The sequence below is a fragment of the Acinonyx jubatus genome, chromosome E2 (assembly GCF_027475565.1).
Source record: "Acinonyx jubatus isolate Ajub_Pintada_27869175 chromosome E2, VMU_Ajub_asm_v1.0, whole genome shotgun sequence".
Taxonomy (NCBI): Eukaryota; Metazoa; Chordata; class Mammalia; order Carnivora; family Felidae; genus Acinonyx; species Acinonyx jubatus.
In genome coordinates, this window is record NC_069396.1 from 55,662,013 (window position 1) to 55,682,741 (window position 20,729).

The 20,729-nt window shown below is 39.2% G+C and overlaps 1 pseudogene; it reads right to left on the reverse strand.

Annotated features, from left to right (window-relative positions):
• Positions 1–11,845: 11,845 nt before the first annotated feature.
• Positions 11,846–12,456, reverse strand: LOC106986845 (40S ribosomal protein S10-like; annotated as a pseudogene).
• Positions 12,457–20,729: the final 8,273 nt, after the last annotated feature.

Here is a 20,729-nt window from a genome sequence, read left to right on the forward strand (position 1 = left end):
AGAATCTGAAACAGGCTCCAGGATCTGAACTGTCAATATAGAGCCTGATGGGGGGCTCGAACTCATGAGTATTGAGATCAGGACCTGAGCTGAAATTGGATGCTTAACTGACTGAGCCACACATAGGCGCCCCGCACAAGTAATTTCTTGACATGGATTAACATCACCACCATCTTGGAGCACATTTGTACTGTGATTTCTCTCCATCTTTTCCTGCCAGCGGTGTGTCCATTGTGTTATAATGTTTGTATTGGGTGTCTTCTAGACTGTTAAGATTAGCCCTATGGACATTGATTGGAGCTTAAAGTAAAAGCTTCCAGGTACACTGAGTTTTTAAAATTTTTCCTCTATATGTCATTGCCAAATGAGCAGCAAAAACATCATGAGAGGAAACCCAGAACAACCCACTGTTGTGGATATCAGAACAAAATGATATATTCCTACATACAGCATTGTTATTATTCCTTGAAATTATGTTGTCAGCTTATGATCTAGACCAACATTTCCTTGATTTTCATCCAGTAGAAGCACAAACAGTGCTTTCTTCCATCAGTGTTTCTTCCATCAATGTTTCTTCCAGCTCTTCAACTGAGTTCAGGGCAGCCCAAAGTATTTTTGTCCTTGTGACCACCTCTGTTTCATTTTACACAATCTCCTTCATCTTTTATATCTATGTTGCTCCTTTAAATATTCCCTGTTGATGGTTGGTAAACACCTCTTCCCTAATTCCTATGTGTTTCTCAACTCTCAGCCCTTTTCTTATTATGGTATCCAGGACCTGCCTTGCCTGGGTAAGGAGTACAAAATCCCCTCACCTTATCAGATTCATGTAAATCATATGATTTTGCATAGTTTAGTTGTTTCTTCACCCATCTCCCTTAGAAAGCCCACTACTGAAATTTAAGGTAGACCCTCGTGAGTATTGGGATTTCTTTACCTGGTTGAATGCAATGACTCACAAAGACATTGGAGAAGTGAGCGTTACAAGTCACTGGATTCTTCTGCATTGTATCCTGCCAATCATAGCGTTGGAAAATGTTTCATGACATAAGTTGAATAGATTTTATCCCAGATCCTATATCAGATTAATGAGTGTTTGATGAGGTGGTGTACACGTGAGAAAATTAGGTAGGAGTCAAACCACTGTCAGAATGGTGGATATTGTTGGGAGACAATTTTTTAATTATTTCAGTTTCTCCATGTGTTATAGATAGAGCATTGTAAGTTTTTTTTTTTTTCTTAAACGTCTTTCCACTAATGTTTGTGTATAGAAAGCATTGGAATGTAGTGATATTATCTTGTCCATGGGGTAGAGGACATATTTATTTATTGCACATGAAAACAGATGTCGTCTTCTATGGCAAAAGTTTGGGCAGATGTGCTAGGTGTTGCTTTAGGATATTGGGGTTTCCTGGGATGCGTGGGTGGCTTAGTCATTGGGCATCTGACTTGGGCTCAGGTCATGATCTCATGGTTTGGGAGTACGGGCCCCCACATCGGGCTCTGTCTTGACAGCTCAGAGCCTGGAACCTGCTTCAGATTCTGTGTCACCCTCTCTCTCTGCCCCTCCCCTACTTGTGCTCTGTCTCTCAGTCTCTCTGAAAAATAAGTAAACATTAAAAACATTTTTTTAAAGATATTGAGGTTTCCTATGGTCAAGGTCTCACAGATGTTACACAAACCATCTACGTGGGCAGGATTTACCTATATGAATTGGGAGTTGGGCCTGGGAGTTGGGGCTGACAAGTGAAATTAGTGTGAAGAAGTTTATGGTGTTAGCTGTGTCATAAGGCATACATTTTTTGAGTTTGATTTAGGAGTCTCTTGTTTTCTGCCAACATTGGAAAATTGTTACAGGCCAAATTGTTACATTGTAAATGTGTGGAATTTTGGAATTTTTATAATTCTTGAGATTATCCATGGACTTTTTTCAAAACAAAATAGATATTTATGAGTACGTTTCTGGTTTTATTTGTTCATTTGTTTTGTTTTCTAGATCGCACCTATAAATGAGAGCATACGGTTGGTTATATGTCTTTGTCTTCTTTCACTTACCATAATACCTTCTACATCTATCCACATTGTTGTAAGTGGAAGAAAAAAAACACGACAAAAGCAGAAACAGACCCATAAATACAAAGAACAAAGTGCTGGTTATTGGAGTGAACTGGGAAGGGAGCATGGGTAAAATGGGTAAACGGGAATGGGAAGGACAGGCTTCCAGTTGTGGAATGAATACATCTTAGGGTAAAAGATACAGCTTTGGGAATGCATTCAGTGCTATTATAATAGCATTATATGGTGACAGGTGGTAGCTACACTTGTGGTGAGCACAGTAGAACCTATAGAGTTGTCAAATCACTATGTTGTACACCTGAACCAATGTAACTTTGTATGCCAGGTATACTTTAATTGTTCTGGCTAGACTATCCAGTACTGTGTTGAATGGAAGGTGGTGAAGGTGCTTTCATGCCTTGTTTCTGATCATACAGGAGAAGTTTTCATTCTTTTACTATTGAATATGTTAGATTTCAGCTTTTCATGCGCATGTACCGTCTTTTAGATTTGTGGTGGTTTCTTTATATTTTAATGAGTGTTTGCAATCATGAAATGGTGTCCAAAAGCTCTCATTCCTATTATGCATCAATTAATATAATCGTGTTATTTTTTATCTTTAATCTGTTAATGTGCAGTCTTAAACTGATAGCTTGCCATAGGTTGAAACACCCTTGAATTCCAGGAAGAATTCCCAGTTGATTATGCTGTAAAATGATAAAATGTGCTTTTGATTCAGTTTGCTTTGTTTTATTGTGGATGTTGCATGAATATTCCTCACAGGTAGTAGTTTGTCTTCTTGTTTACTTGTAGTCTCTTTCTGTGACTTTGATAACCGGGTGATGCTTGTGTAACAGATACTGTTTTGTTTTGTTTTTAATTTTTTTAATGTTTATTTATTGTTGAGAACAGAGAGAGACATAGTGTGAGCAAGGGAGGATCAGAGATAGAGAGGGAGACACAGAATCTGAAGCAGGCAGCACAGAGCCTGACACAGGGCTTGAACCCACAGACCACGAGATCATAACCTGAGCCGAAGTCGAATGCTTAACTGGCTGAGCCACCCAGGCACTCCATTGTTGACCTTTTCTGAAACCAATTCTTCCTATTGTTGATACTTTCCTATTTTTGCTGTATCCTATTTTGTTGAGTTTGGTTTTCTGTTTAAATTTTCTTCCTTCTGCTAATTTTGGGCTCACGTGGTACTTCTGATTTTTTGAGGTATAGGAAAGTGATTTGTGCTACAGCATGACAATATTACAGAGTTATCTCTTAGGCAAGTTTATGTGTTCATAGAGGAATGAGGTAGTGACATTTCCTTCTCAGCCATCTGATTACATCCTCTGATTGTATATTAGAAGTTTTCAGAATATTCATCTGAGAGTAGTAAGTGGAATGATTTTACTTTTCTCTTATTTGATATCTTTCAGCTGTATCTTCATATGGTGCCCAGAGATTCCTGCCAAAGCCACACATAGAAGCTTCTTTCCAAAATGTGTCAATGGGTAGATATCAACTTAGTACCCTTGAGAATTTACCCTTAATTACAGACTGGGACAGTGATGGGGAGAGTGAAGGGCAGCAAAGATTTCCTGAAGTACATATCCAAATGGAGACAACTGCCCATAGTAAGAATCTCACTGCCCAAAATGGTGAAGAACATAAAGCAGTTTGGAAAACATCCGTGTTTAAGTCTGCTACTTCTGCAAAGCAGTGCGTTTCTGTAAGCAAAGACTCAAATAAAATACTTAAGGATACATATTCATGGAAAGAAAATTTGAAAACTCTGGAAGTTATCTAGTCCATGCTGAAAATAATTATTTGACCTCTTCTAAAAAGAGGATTGGATTGGCCTTTCAGTCAAATATTCCTGAAAATCAGAGATTTAAAAATGAAAAGTGCCAAGTGGCATCAACTTGAGAGGGCCTCCGCTGAGCAGTTGACCTTACAACATAACCACAGCATTTTTAATGGAGGCAGAATTACTGAATGCAGTGAATCTGAGAAAAAATTTAACCAAGGCTCAGATGTTAATAAACATCTGAGGACCCATTTTCCAAAGGACCATTATGAATGTAACAAATGTGGGGAAGTCTTTTATCAAAGTTCAAAACTTATTATACATAAGAGTACACATATGGGAGAGAATCCTTATAAATATAATATATGTGGGAGAGCTTTTAACCAGTTCTCCAATATTGCTGATCATCAGAGAATTCACATGGGAAAAAAATCATACAGAAGCGATAAACCTGGGAGCATGTTTAATCATCAGGACTAAATATACGTAAGATAATAGGTACTAGAGAGAAAAGGTGCATTTGTAAGAAATGTGGCAAAACCTTTGACTGGCACTCAAGACTATCTCAACATCAGCGAATGCATACTAGAGTGAAACCTTATAAATGTGAAGAATGTGGTAAAACCTTTATGGCTCATCACTATATGGACATAGGAGAATCCATACTGGAGAGAAACTTCACATATGCAAAGAATGTGGGAAAGCCTTTAACTGGGCCTCAAGCCTTCATCATCATCACAGAATTCATACTGGAGAAAAACTTCACAAATGTAAAGAATGTAGCAAGGCCTTTAACCAGCTCACAAGCCTCATTAGACATCATAGAATTCATTCTGGAGAAAAACCTTATGAATGTAAAGAATGTGGTAAGGCCTTCAACCAGCAGTCAATGCTTGCTCGACATCACAGAATTCATGCTAGACAGAAATTTTAGAAATCTAGAGAATGTGGCAAGGCCTTTAACAGGCAGTCACACTCAACATCACAGATTTCATACTTGAAAGAATCTTTATCAATGTGAAGAATGTGGGAAAATCCTTAATCACTGTTCAACGTTTACTCCTAATCACAGAATTCATACTGGGGGAAACCTTACAATTTTAAAGAATGTGAGTGAGCTTCTTTTTTTTTTTTCTTAATTTTCTTTTCCTTTTGATAGAGAGAGGGAAGGAGAGTGTGAGCATGAGAAAGGGACAGAGGTAGAGATAGAGAGAGACTTTCAAGTCTGCTCAGCACACAGCCTGATTCAGGGCTAGTTCCCATGACACTGGGATACTAACCTGAGCTGAAATCAAGAATCAGTGTAGAATGTCAGCACTGAGAAAGAGCTTCATAGACTCAGATATGAAGAGACAGCTATAAGGAATTGAGATTGACTTTATGGAGCCAATAAAGCCCCCTTGGAATTATCAGCTTAGTACCTTGCTGACAGAGTTTTCAGCAGTCTTGTGAGTTGAGTAAAGAAGATCATTTCTTTTTTTTTTAATATACTTTTTTAAACGTTTATTCATTTTTGAGAGACAGAGAGATAGAGCACAGTAGGGTGGGTCAGAGAGAGAGGGACACACAGAATCCAAAGCAAGGTCCAGGTTCCGAGCTGTCAGCACAGAGCCTGATGCGAGGCTCGAACTCACAAACCATGAGATTATGACCTGAGCTGAAGTCAGATGCTTAACCAACTGAGCCACTGAGGCTCCCCAAGAAGATAATTTCTTTTTTTTTTTTTTAATTTTTAAAATGTTTTATTTATTTTTAAGACAGAGAGACAGAGCATGAGTGGGGATGGGGCAGAGAGAGAGAGGGAGACACAGAATCTGAGGCAGGCTCCAAGCTCTGAGTTGTCAGCACAGAGCCCAATGCAGGGGCTCGAACTCACGAACTGTGAGATTGTGACTTGAGCTGAAGTCGGATGCTCAACCAACTGAGCCACCCAGGTCCCCCAAGAAGATCATTTCTTAACAGGTGCAGGAACCTCAGGACATTTGGGGACTTCAACTATAGGTATTGTAGCCAAAGTCTGATGGCAAGTATTTGGCTTGGCTTCTGGGCTTGAAATGCTATTAAAAATTAAATCTAGAGATTCATTGTGAAAAGCCCTGGCACAACTGGTTTTAAAGAGTCTTTAAGTCACTGCAGCAACTTCTTATTCAGCATGTCTCCAGAAGCAAGGGAAACAAAAGCAAAAATGAGACTTCATCAAAATAAACAGCTTTGGCACAGCAAAGGAAACCATCAGCAGAATTAAAAGGCAACCAATGAAATGGGAGAAGATATTTGCCAATGACATCAGATAAAGGGTTAGTACCCAACATCTATAAAGAACTTATCAAACTAAACACCCAAAAAACAAATAATCCAGTGAAGAAATGGGCAAAAGACATGAACAGACACTTCTCCAAAGAAGACAACCAGATGGGCAACCGACACATGAAAAAATGCTCAACATCACTCATCCTCAGGGAAATACAAATCAAAACCACAATGAGATACCACTTTACACCTGTCGGAATGGCTAACATTAACAACTCAGGCAACTACAGATGTTGGCGAGGATGTGACCTAAATATGTTGTTCCACTTTCTTTTGGCAAAAAGTTTCACTGTTAAAAGTCTAGTGATATTCCAATTTTCTCCTATTTTGCAAATGTAGCAATATATTAAGTTCTGTTAAATAGGGGAAAAAAAGAGTCTTTAAGTCAAACCTCTATTCTTGCTGCACTTATATAAATAACCAGGCCAAGTGTTTTTCTCCTAAACTAGACTTTTTTTGCAATGAAATTTGGCTATGTTTGGTAAAAATGAGGGTGATTATAGTAAAAAATGTTTCAGTGAAACATCTTTGTGGATATTAGATTTAAATGCTATTCATCATAAACTGGACTAAAATGCTGGATCAGTGACATGAAACCTGGTCAACTTTAATACGTGAAACTCCCAAGGAAGTTTCAGATGACGGAATGGAAGGGGATTTGGACAGACGTTCCCACCCCACCCCCATAATGTGCCAGTTTGGCCTGTGGATAATTTCAGCTGAAAATACCTGAAACTGCAGCCTCAAGAGGAAAACTTCTCCCTCCTTTAACCACACGGAAGAATCTGAAATTGGAAGTCTTTCCCAGAAGAACAATTATTAACAGAGGCAAAGTTTATCTCAGTGACCCATCTGTAAGTCAGGGCAAACATCTAATTACCTAATAGCTGCTCTTACTGTCCTGTGAAGTCCATTCATTTCCTTAGGAGTTCTAGGCACCTACACCATTTTCCTTAGTTCAGGATGATATTTGTACCTCATCTTGCCTGACAGTCTTTGGAATGTCCCCATCTATGTGAATTCCTTGTATGTCTACCTATTAAATTTTATTTTCTCCTGTTAATCTCTGTCATGTCAATTTGATTCTTAGTCCATCCAGAATGACCTTTGAGGGGACAAGAATTCTTGTTTTCTGACAGAGGATTTGATTTTAATACCTCATTTTCTGGCATCCCATTTCAAGTATAAAAAGATGGTTGAGAAGTAGGAAATACTTCTACAAGGGTTGATTAAAAACATTTTTTTTTAATGTTTATTTTTGAGAGAGAGACAACATGATCAGGGGAGGGGCAGGGAGAGAGGAAGACACAGAATCCGAAGCAGGCTCCAGGTTCTGAGCTGTCAGCATAGAGTCCGACGGCTCTATGGGGCTTGAACATACGAACTGCAAGATTATATAACCTGCACTGAAGTCAGACACTTAACTGACTGAGCCACCCAGACACCCTGGGGTTGGTACATTTAAGCTCAGTTTTTGTCACTATTTCAGAAGGCTCCTTTTTTATTTCTTGTATGGTAACTATCTTGTCACTGTTTCCTTTAAAAGCTTCTAAGTTGCAGTCAAAATACATACCCCATTTAATTTGTTTAGGTGAATAGATGGCTGTCTGGAGGAGGATGTATACGTATACAAATTGAGTATTTCTAGGGGTCTTCATTGAAGCCATGTGAGCGTTAAAATCATGCCATGAGTCCCATGTTATGTTAAAATAAAAAACGTCTAGTTAGAATTCAGCCTTTCATTGCCTTGTTACAATAAGGTGAAATTGAGCACTTCTATTGTCCTTAGGTCATCAGAAATAATAGAAATGGTGTAATTTTGTGGGGTAAGGTGAATCTGCAATAAACAGAAAAGAAAAAATATAGTAGATCTCAGAAAAAAAAATGATAGTGCCATTGACTAACAAGGTCTGGTCAGCAGTCAGTGTGTCAATACTCTCCCCAAAACAAGCACTCTTGGCAGCTGCTGGCTGAAATCTTTGAGATGCCCCCACTGGCCAGGTGCCAATGAATCATGTATAGAACATCTACATGGGACTAGGTTCCCGCTGTGCTCACCAAAATAGTAACTAAAGCAAATGAGAGTTTGTCTACCATGTGCAGCAAACCATAAAATCATACATTGAGCTTTTTCAGTAAACCAATTTAAGCTAATTGTGTGGACCCACCCAGGAGAAGGAGGAGCTAATGCTCCAAAGACTTGAACTCCTCAATGGCTTGCAAATTAAGGTTTTTAAGGAGAAAATTGGGTTCAACAATATTCTGATGAGACAGAGAAGAGACTAGATTCAGCTCTCCTCAACCATGAAATCCAGCATTTTTTGACTCCCTGGATAAGGGGGAGGGGGGGGACCAACCTAAAACTCTATGCCTCTTTAGTAGTTTGTGTTGCAGGAATTCAGAGGGAGGATGCTTACTGTGAACACTGGTAAAGACGACCAAACTAGGGTATGTCATGATGAATTCCCTGATCTCTAATTTAGGGGGTATGCCAGAGGACACTTTCCTTTCCTTGGTGTTGTGTTCTTCATTCTCAAGCATGCAGCCCAGTGAAGCCTTGCATGAAACCCCCAATTTGTTTCATTGTTGATTTCTATTGATCAGAGAGCTCAAGGACTGGGTCAGTTTTAGTATCACCGAGAAAGTGAATGCCCTTGATTGGAGACCTGTGAGGCCATGTTAGCAGATGTTACTTAATAACTTTTGGCCATACTTCACCTGGTACCCCAGAGGTGTATTCCATCTCAAAAGTCTTTCAATCAGAAAAATATCTTTCTTCTTTATGTTAGAGGTTTCATTAGGGGCATCTGGTAGTTCTGTCAGTAGGGTAGTGCTGATAACGTGTAAGCTAGTGGGGTTGCATTCCAATCTCTTGAGTCTAGGCTACCTGTTCCTTGGCTGGTACAGCTGTGCCTAGGGCCAATATGACCTGTGCACTGTTTCCTCTGAACCGTCAAGATCAATGCTGGCTTCATTAGATCAATTTTGTGTAGGTAGTGTCAGGGAGCATATGAATTTCTTTCCCCTTTAAGGTCCTTCTAGCTGGACTAAGAATCCAATTGAAATAAGACAAATTAACAGGAGAAGATCAAATTAAATTTCGTAAGTAGAAGATACCCTCACAGGCATGGAAATCCCAAAGATAATCAGGCAAAAGGAGGTATACATGTCATCCTGAACTAAGGAGGCAGGTCTGGGACTTCACAGTGGAGAAATGCCCTTCACAGGGTGATAATAAGGGCAGATGTTTGGTAATTAGATGTTTGCCCTTTCACACAGGTGGGCGACTCAGGTAAGATTGGTCTCTGGTAATACTTATTCTGTGAAGAAAAAAAACACAACAACCAATTTTGATTCTTCTCTGTAGTTAAGGAGGGGCAAAAGTTTCTCTTGGGCCTACAGGGTGTCAAATGCCTTTAGCTCAAAAGACTCTTCATGCCAAGTGTCCCATCTTGGAGCAGCCTGCCCGGGCCACTAAAGAACATTGCTTTAAGGTAGTCTCTGTACATAGAGCTGTGTGTCATGTTAGATAAACTCTAGTTCAGGTAACCTTGGTTGAAACCTAGTTTGCCTTTATTGGTTGGTTGGCAAAATACTGTCATAAAAGAGGAAAAATAATATATTTGGTTTTTTTTTTTTAAGTTTATTTATTTTGAGAGAGAAACAGAGCATGTGAGTGGGGGAGGAGCAGAGAGAGTGGAAGAGAGAGAGAGAATTCGAAGTGCTGTCACTGTAGAGACAGACTCTGGGCTTGAACTCACAAACTGGGGGATCATGACCTGGGCTGAAATTAGGAGTTAGACGTTTCACCGATTGAACCACCCAGGTGCCCCAATATGTGTAGTTTTAGAAAATTTTCTTTTATTTTTTGCATTAACTTACAAAAATTGTTGTGATGTTATCCAGTGACCAGTAAATGTTTAAAGAGGATTATTGTTGCCATTCTTCATATAACCTATAGAACCTATAATTGTCATAAAAATTATTCCATTCACTCATCAAATAATATTTTGGGAAACTATTTCCTAGAATTCTACAACGTCCTCTCTTCTCTAATGAGGACAATACTGGATTGAAAATTAATGAATCCAACAAAACACATACTACTATTTTTAAAATAAATGAGTCTTGCAATATAGGATGAGTCTAAGCCCTATCTGATCACCTCATGGAGCAGAGAAGGAATCCTGGGATGTGAATAGAATGGAGCCTTACATCCAGGTAGGTTGGAATGAATGAAGCAGATGACCAAGGTGAGGTCCAAAGGTCAAGCAGGAGACCAAATCTTAAAATGTGGATTGAGAAGCACTACTTGAAATAATTTTCAGTTCATATCTCCTGCTGTCGCAGAAGGACAGTCCTATCCAACACTCACTATCTTCCTATGTCTTCTAAGGATTCTCCTTCTGCTCCCCTGGTCTTCCATCATATTCACAGTGAGGGCCAAAGTGCTTTCCATAGTCTGCGAGGGCCTGCATGATCTGCCTGCTTTTCTATGGCTTTGTGGGGGGGGGGGGGGGGTGGTCTGGGGAAATCTGTGCATATTTCTGAGGAACTCTATGCTAAGCCATTTTTTTTTAAGTTCATTTTTGCTCCATAACAGATGTCAATTGTTACTGTATTTCTTAACAATGATGGTTTTCTAATTTTGTCTTGCATATATTAAGTTCGCATGACTGTGTTCTAGATGTTTTCACTTTGTGGTTAGTTTTCTGTGAAATTCAGCTGTGATTTTAATTTCTCAAGTTCTGACAGAACATGCTTGAATGTACATGTGTTTTAAAAGTAGGGAGTTTGATCATTAGTGAAAATCCCCATATTTATTAAAATGTTTTGGGGGCACCTGGGTGGCGCAGTCGGTTAAGCGTCCGACTTCAGCCAGGTCACAATCTCGCGGTCCGTGAGTTCAAGCCCCGCGTCAGGCTCTGGGCTGATGGCTCGGAGCCTGGAGCCTGTTTCCGATTCTGTGTCTCCCTCTCTCTCTGCCCCTCCCCCGTTCATGCTCTGTCTCTCTCTGTCCCAAAAATAAATAAAAAACGTTGAAAAAAAATGTTTTGTTCATATATATAAATTTCCCTTGAGACAAAAAAAAATCATCAGGATTTTCATCTACTTTCCTTAAAATGTATCTGAATTGTGGTATGATTAATACCTAAATGTTTATTTTATATAGCTGTGATTCTCAGCATATTTTGCAATAATCGTGGTGTTTCTTTATTCAGAAATGTTTGTTATTGTTGTTGCTTCTAAGGAATGAATAAACAGCCTTGCCATTCTGTGTAAAAATAGGAGTAGCTCTTAATAACACATTCTCTGATGTCATTTAAATATTTATCATACAAAATTTTTAAGTATTTATTTTGAGACAGAGAAAGCAGAAGAAGCAGAGAGAGAGAGAGAGAGAGAGCGCGAGCGAGCGGGAGAGAGACAATCCCAAGCAGACTCCATGCTGTCAGCACAGAGCTCAGCATGGGGCTTCATCCCAGGAATGGTGAGATCATGACCTGAACCAAAATCAAGAGCCAGATGCTTAACCAACTGAATCAGCCAGCCTGCCCCTTTCATAAGATTTTTATTAGAGCATGTTATGATCGACTATAATGAATTTTCTGAACAATTTATGTCATATAATACATGCTACTTCTTCAAATGCTTCTTTTCTTGAGTGCACAGTCTCAGTTTAAAATGAGAGTTATATAGAAGGATTCTTTTATAATAGAGTATCTATGTGTTGTTTTTTAAAAAAAATTTTTTCTGGCTGTAGATTTATTCGACACAAAACAATCTCCAGCTTTAATGAGGTGGCTGACCACATCCACAACCAAATCTGCATGTAAACTGGAATTCAGTTGCTGACCCAGCCCAGGCGCCAGCTTTCTTGTTGGCACCAGGGGGCACAGCGTTTCATCTGTTGGTATCTCTGTCAGCTTCCCCTTGTGTGAGACTTGCAGGTCACTTTCCCTCCAGGCCTTTGGGCCATGGCCTCCCTGTCTCAGGACCTCTGTGGGGCAGCGTGGCAGGCATAATTTCAGGGGGCAGGTGGAGGTAAGCGTGGAGATCCTGGATACCCTCATTGGTAAGATAGCAGTAGAAATGTCTGCAGGCAAACTGTTCCTTTATGTAGCCTCATGATTTGAGAGACTGCATGGCCTTCATGATGTGAAGTTTGACATGTTCTTCTCTGCCAGCTCAGGGTGTTCTGGCATGTGGACATCCTTCTTGGCCACCATCACTCCCTCCTTGAAAGGGAGTTCATAAATGGCAATTCAGTTCTTCTCCGGCATCAACATCTTGGCAGCTGCTATGTATGGGACCGGTGCTGGAAAGCTAGAATATCTAGGTTTTATTCAGAATTTTTTAACATTTCTCTTATTCTTTAAAAAAATTTTTTTTAACATTTTTTCATTTTTGAGAGACAGAGAAGAGTGTGAGTAGGGGAGGGGCAGAGAAAGAGAGGGAGACAGAATCCAAAGCAGGCTCCAGGCTCTGAGCTGTCAGCACCGGGCTCGAACCCACGAACACCAGATCATGACCTGAGCCGAAGTTGGACACTCAACTGACTGAGCCCCAACATTTCTCATATTCTTGTTTTGCAATTCAATAACAAGCTTCCTGTTTAATGATGGTTCCCACAGCATTAATTAGTTGTGCTTTTGTTTTTTAATCTATGTTTTATAATTTTGGATAACAATTCAACCCAGTACTTGAAGACCATGTAGGGTTTAATTCAAATAGGATTTGGGTTAGACATGTCAATTGCCAATAAAAGTATACGTGTATTGTTTGTATAAATACTACCTATACAGTATTTATACACGACTTACCACATTTGTTTCATAAAAATAACTTAAAAAACTCGTATCTCTATCAATTTTATGTGTCATAATTTATTCTTAATTGTGGCAAAAAATATATGCCATGAAATGTACCATTTTAATCTTTTTTTTTTTTTTGAGAGAGAGAGCACAAGTGAGCAACAGGCAGAGACAGACAGGGAGAGAGAGAGAGTCCCATGTGAGGCAGAGAGAGAAGCAGGGTTAACCCGAAGCAGGGCTTGTGCTCACCCAAAGTGGGGCTCAAGCTCACCTGAAGTGGGGCTCCAACTCATGAATTGTGAGATCATAACATGTGTTGAAGTCGGATGCTTAACTGACTGAGCCACCCAGGTGCCCCTTAACCGTTTTTTTACTAAAGTGTTAAGTGTATTTACATTATTGTAAAGTCAATCTGGAGTTTTCTCATCTTGCAAAACTGAGACCCAATACCTTTTAAGCAGCCAGTTTGACATTTGTCTCCATTTCTAAGCCCCTGGCATGCTTTCTCTCTCTCTTTCTCTCTCTCTCTCCCCTCCTTCCTCCCTCCCTTCTTCCCTCTCCATCCACCCATCCACCCATCCACCCATCCATCCATCCATCCATCCTTTCCTCCCTCCCTTCCTGCCTTCCTGCCTTCGTCTGCCCATCGTTTCATCCTTCCTTTTTCGTGAGGTTCTCGATACTAGGTTAGTCAGTTAAATGAATCATAGTGTAGCTCTCTGTGACTCATTTATTTCACTTAACATAATATCATCACATCTTAACCATGTGTATAAAGTGACAAGATGTGTTTCTTTTTTAAAGCTGGGTATTATTCTAGTGCATGTATATGCTACATTTTCTTTATTTGTTCACAAACATTTCTATTGTTTTCATTTATTAATGGTTTTCTGAATAATGCTGCTATGAAACTGCTTTTGCAAATATCTCTTGAAGATAGTACTTTGAATTCTTTTGGTTATATACACTCAAGTGGGAGGGCTGGATCATATGAAATATGATTTAAAAATTTTTGAGGAAACTCCATTCTCTTTTCCATAGTGGTTGTGCCATTTGCATTTCCTCTAGTGGTGCATAAGGGTTCCAATTTCTAGTCTTGCTTTCCAACATGTGTAGGTTTTGTTGTTGCTGTTGTTGTTGTTTAATGGTGGGATCTGAACGGGTGTGAGGTGATACCTCACTGCTTGATTTGTATTTCTCTAATGAATAGGGATTTTGAGCACCTCTCATATGCATGTCTATTTGTATATCTTCCTTGGATTATGTCCGTTCAATCCTTTGTCCATTTTTTAATCATGCTAGTTGCTTTTTGGTTGTTGTTGCAAGAGTTCTTTCTATATTCTAGATGTTAATTCTTTATGCTGTAGAGGCTCTGTAAAAATTTTCCTTCCAGTTCTCAGATTACCTTTCTACTCCACTGTTTCCTTAGAATTACTTTCTCTGAATTCCCTGAGTTTATATATATTGTGTTTCATTTCATTAGCCTCAAGATATTTACTGGTTATTTTTTGAATTTCATTTCGACCCATTGATTGTTCAAGAGCATGTTGTTCAATTTCCAAATACTTGTGGAATTTCCAATTTTCCATCTGGTATTCATTTTTAGTTCCATTCCATTGTGGTCAAAAAAGATACTGGTATGATTTTAATCTTCTTTATTTTGTTACACTTATTTCATAGACAAACAGGTTGTCTACTAGAGAATGTTCCATGTGTGATTGAGAAGATTGTGTATTCTGCTCTTGCCTGGTGGAGTGATCTATGTTATGTCCATTATATGTAATTCGTCTATAACATTGTTCAAGTACTCTCGTTATTGAACTTGAATGTAGTCTTTTTATCCAGTTAAATCGAAGTATTACCCTTTGCTACTATCATGATGCTGTTTATATCTTGCTTCAGTTCTGTCTTTTGTGCTTCATATATATGGGATCTCTGGTGTTAGGTGCACACATAATGATAATTGTTCTGGTACCTGAGTAATTTCATCTCTTTATCTACATATAATGCCATTTTTCTGTTCCTGCACTCTTTGCACTTAATGTGTATTGTCTGATACTAATATGGCCACCTGTGCCCTCTTTTGGTCTCCATTTGCATAAAATGTTCATTTAAATACTTTTACTTGCATCTTATGTGTGTCCTTAGATTTGATGTGATTCTCTTGCAGACAAGAGGTTGTTGGATTTTGTGTTTTACTCACTCAGCCAATTTATGCCTTTTAATGGGGGAGTTTAATCTACTTACCATCAAAGTAATTACTGAAAGGGAAGGGCTATTACTGCTGTTTTTTCATAGTTTTCTATACTTCTTGTGCCTATTTCATCCCACTTTTCCTCTTTTATTTGTGTTCCATTATGTTTTTTTGATGTTTGTAATGATATGTTTCATACCATTCTTATTTCCTTTTTGTGTCTTCTATAGTTTTGTTTTGTTTTGTTTTTGGTTACCATGGGGATACTTAAAATATCTCAAAGCTGATATTGTCAATACGTACACAAATGTATTACTTAAAATGTCCACCCCTGCACCCACTTTATGTCACCAATAACCCGAATTCTTTTGTTTTATACTCTATAATTTAGATATATCATTTTTATGCCTTAAAAAAATTGTCACAAAAAGAGCAATTTGTGCTATTCATAGCAATAGTCCAATTTTCTCTACTTGTGTAAACACTTACATTTACCAGAGAGCTTTATATTTTCATGTGGTTTTAGTTACTGTTTAGAATCTTTGCATTTTAAGCAGGAAGACTCCTTTTTTTTTCCTTCCTTAGTTTACTTATGTATTTATTTTGAGAGGGAGAGAGCAAGCAGGGGAGGGACAGAGAAAGAGAGAGAATCCAAGCAGGTTCTATGCTGGCTTGATCTTATGAAGTATGAGATCACAACCTGAGCTGAAATCAAGAGTTGGATGCTTAACTGATTGAGCCCCTACAATATTTTTGGTTGATATTTTCTGATCTTTAAGTACTTGAATATATTATCCTATGCACTTCCTCATATATGTTCTGCTGAGAAACTATTCATATTCTTAGAGGAGCTCTTTTGCACAAGTTGGATTGCTTTTCTCATGATGTTTCACAATTCTCTGTTCACATGTGATTTTTGAGAAATTAATTATAATACATCACTGTGTTAATGTCTTGACATCTATCCTACCTAGAATTCACTGAGGTTCTTGAATTTGTCTCTTTTCACAATTGTGAGAATTATAAACCAATAGTTCTTTATGTAAGCTCTCTACCTCCTTTCACTCTCCTCTCCTTAGGGGATCTCCTTACCGTGTACATTGGTCCACTTGTTGGTATCTCATAAGTCCCTTAGACTCTGTCCTTTCCCACATGTTTTTTTTTCTCCTTTCAATGGGTAACTTAAACTAATGAGTCTTTAAATTGTCTAATTCTGGGGCCCCTGGGTGGCTTGGTTGGTTGAGTGTCTGACTTCGGCTTAGGTCATGATCTCGCAGTTTGTGAGTTCTAGCTGTGCCTCAGGCTCTGTGCTGACAGCTCAGAGCCTGGAGCCTGCTTCAGATTCTGTGTCTCCCTCTCTCTCTGCCCCTTCCCCGCTCATGCTCTGTCTCTTTCTGTCTCTCAAAAATGAATAAACGTTAAAAAAAATTAAATTGTCTAATTCTTTCTTCTGTTGATCAAGTCTGTTGCTGGCCCTTTAGTGTAATTTTAAATTCAGTTATTGTGCTTTTCAGCTCCCAATTTATACTTGGTTGTTTTTCATACTCTGTCTCTTTTGATTTTCATTTAAGTCATGCATAGTTTACTGGATATCATTTAGTTACTTATCTATTTTTGCCTCTTCCTTCATGAGCACCTTTATGATAGTTATTTTGAATTCTTTGTCAGGTAATTAATAGTTTTCTATTAATTTAGAGCCAGTTTTGTAGTTTTATTTTGCTCCCTTGATTGGAACATGTTTTTCTGTTTCTATGTATGCCTTGCGATCTTTTGGTGAGGATTGGGAATTTATTTTTCTTAATTTTATTTAAATCCAAGTTAGTTAACATGTAGTGTAATAATGGTTTTAGGAGTAGAGTTTAGTGATTCATCACTTCCATATAACACCCAGTGCTCATTCCAACAAGTGCTCTACTTAATGCCCATTGCCCATTTAGCCCATCCCCCCACCCAACACCCCTCCAGGAACCCTCAATTTGTTCTCTGTATTTAAGAGTTTCTTCTGGTTTGCCTTCCTCTCTGTTTTTATCTTATTTTTCCTTCCCTTCCCCTATGCTCATCTGTTTTGTTTCTTAAATTCCACATGAGTGAAATCATATGATATATATGTTTCTCTGACTTATTTCACTTAGCATAATACAGTCTAGTTCCATCCATGTTGTTGCAAATGGCAAGATTTCATTCTTTTTGATTGCCAAGTAATATTCCTGTGTGTGTGTGTGTGTGTGTGTGTGTGTGTGTGTGTGTGTACACCACCTTCTCTTTATCCATTCATCTCTCAGTGGACATTTGGGCTCTTTCCACAATTTGGCTATTGTTGATAGTGCTGCTATAAACACTGTTGTGCATGTGCCCCTTAGAATCTACATTTTTGTATCCTTTGGATATATATCTACTAGTGCAATTGCTGGGTCATAGGGTAGCTCTATTTTTTTTTCAACATTTATTTATTTTTTGGGGGACAGAGAGAGACAGAGCATGAACGGGGGAGGGGCAGAGAGAGAGGGAGATACAGAATCGGAAACAGGCTCCAGGCTCTGAGCCATCAGCCCAGCGCCTGACGCGGGGCTCAAACTCACGGACCGCGAGATCGTGACCTGGCTGAAGTCGGACGCTCAACCGACTGCGCCACCCAGGCGCCCCAGGTAGCTCTATTTTTAATGTTTTGGGGAAACTCCATACTGTTTTCCAGAGTGACAGCACCAGTTTGCATTCCCACCAGCAGTGCAAAAGGGTTCCCTTTCTCCACATCCTCACCAACATCTGTTGGTGGCTATGTTGATAATTTTAGCCATTCTGATAGGTGGGAGATGGTATCTCATTGTGGCTTAGATTTGTGTTTCCCTGATGATGAGTGGTGTTGAGCATCTTTTCATGTGTCTGTTAGCCATCTGGATGTCTTCTTTGGAAAAGTGTCTCTTCATGTCTTTTGCCCATTTCTTCACTGGATTATTTGATTTTGGGGCATTGAGTTTGATAAATTCTTTATGGATTTTGGATACCAACTCTTTGTCTAAAATGTCATTGCAAATATCTTCTCCCATTCCATAGATTGAATTTAGTTTTGTTGATTGTTTCCTTCTCTGTGCAGTAGCTTTTCATCTTGATGCAGTCCCAGTAGCTCATGTTTGTCTTTCTTTCCCTTGCCTCCAGAGACAGATCTCGTAAGAAGTTGCTCTAGCCTAGATCAAAGAGCTTGTTGCCTGTTTTCTCCTCTAGGATTTTGATGGTTTCCTGTCTTACATTTATGTCTTTCATCCATTTTGAGTTTATTTTTTGTACATGGTGTAAGAAAATGGTATAGGCTCATTCTTCTCCATGTTGCTATCCAGTTTTCCCAACACCATTTGTTGAAGAGAAGGTCTTTTTCCCATTGGATATTCTTTCCTACTTTGTTGAATATTAGTTGGCCATACATTTGTGGGTCCATTTCTGGGTTCTCTATTCTGTTCCATTGATTTATGTGTCTGTTTTTGTGCCACTATCATATTGTCTTGATGATTACAGCTTTGTAATACAGCTTAAAATTTGGAATTGTGATGTCACCAGCTTTGGTTTTCTTTTTCAACATTGCTATTCAAGGTCTTTTGTGGTTCCACACAAATTTGAGAATTGTTTGTCCTAGCTCTGTGAAAAATGCCAGCATTATTTTGATAGAGATTGTATTGAATGTGTAGATTGCTTTGTGTAGTATTGGTATTTCAACAATATTTTGTTCTTCCAATCTATGAGCATGGAATGTTTTTCCATTTCTCTGTCTTCTTCAGTTTCTTTCATAAGCTTTCTATAATTTTCAGTGTACAGATCTTTTACCTCTTTGGTTAGGTTTATTCTGGGTATTTTATGTTTTGGGTACAATTGTAAATGGAATTGATTCTTTGATTCTCTTTCTGCTGCTTTATTATTAGTGTATAGAAATGCAACTGAGGGATGCCTGGGTGGCTCAGTAGGTTAAGCATCCAGCTCTTAATTTCAGCTCAGGTCATGGTCTCATAGTTTGTAGGATCAAGCCCTGCATCAGGCTCTGCTCTGACAGTGCAGGACCTGATTCAGGTTCTCTCTCTCTCTCTCTCTCTCTCTGCCCCTTCCCCACTGATGCATGCTCTCTCTTTCCCACTCTCTCTCAAAAAAAAAAAAAAAAGGAAGAAAGAAAGAAAATAAATGCAACTGATTTCTGTACACTGGTTTTATTCTATCTTGTGACTTTGCTGAATTTATGGATCACTTCTAGCAATTTTTTGATGAGTCTCTTGGGTTTTCCATGTTGAGTTATCATGTTATCTTCAAAGAGTGAAAGTTTGACTTTTCGCCTTTGCTGCTTTCATAATTCTTTCTCGTCTGTGTATTTTGTGAATTTGACTATGATATGCCTTGGTGATGCTGGGTTTTTGTTGAATCTAATGGGAGTTCTATGTGCTTCTTGGATTTTGATGTGTGTGTCCTTTTCCAGATTAGGAAATTTGCTCACATAAGCCTCCTGCCCATTTTTCTCTATCTTCATCTTCTTAGACTCTTATGATTCAAATGTTATTTGTCTTTAATAAGTCACCAATTTTTCTAAGTCTTCACTCAGCTCTCTAGTCTCTGGTGTGGGAATTTTGTGCCCTTAGAGACATGCGATCAGGTACCCCTCCTTTGTCTCAGGTTTCTGTCCACTTCCCCACCTTTACCCTGTTTGTGTCCAGGCTGTGTGCCTTCCAGATGGTGCCTCCCTCCAGAGTTTTATCTAAGATTGGGCTATGTTTCAAAACCCCATACTTCAGAGATCACTGCAGCTTGGACCCACACTGATTATCTGGGGTGAGTCTTGCTGAGCAATGGCTGGGTGCCAGCTTGTCCCAGAAAACATTTGCATGATTGTACAGCAGCAGAGGCTCAGAGTTTATGGTGAATCCCAATACACAGCTGGGATCTGGTTTTGCTGTGCTCTGGCATCTTTTTTCCAATATCCATAAATGTGGCAGCTCTCCAGGATCTGCTGGAACTTTTGCCCAGAGGGAAGCTGTATGGCCCCAAAGCCTCTATCAAACACATTTCAAGCAGGGGAACCACTTCTGCCCATGTGGCACATGGAATCCTTAGACTGCGATCCTGCTTCTGGGGACTTGCCCTACTTCCTCACCAGAGCACCACCAGGCACTGAGAGCTCCAAAACTTCAGACTCTGTGCTCCACTGTTTATAGAATCCTGGTGGTATTGAAACCCTCTCCTTTCTCCCTGTCAATGGTTTTGGGGAACAGATTTCTTGTCCACTCCTCTACAAATATTTAAATATTTTCACTCTTTGTCTCCAGCTACTTTTGGGGGTAATGGTGTTCTTGTGCAATCACAGTGTGCTGCACTCTCCCCTTTCTCTTTCTCTCTCTGTCCTCTCTCTGTGAAAACTGCTCCCTAAGGTCTGAGTCTCTGCAGCTTTTCTCTCCCCCAATTCACCTCTCCATACCACATACCTGCCAAGTTCTCTTGCTCAAATTATGCAGATTGTTGTTTTAATCCTTAGATCAACTTCCTAGGTGTTCAAAATGGTTTGATCCTGATCTAGCTGTGTTTCAGG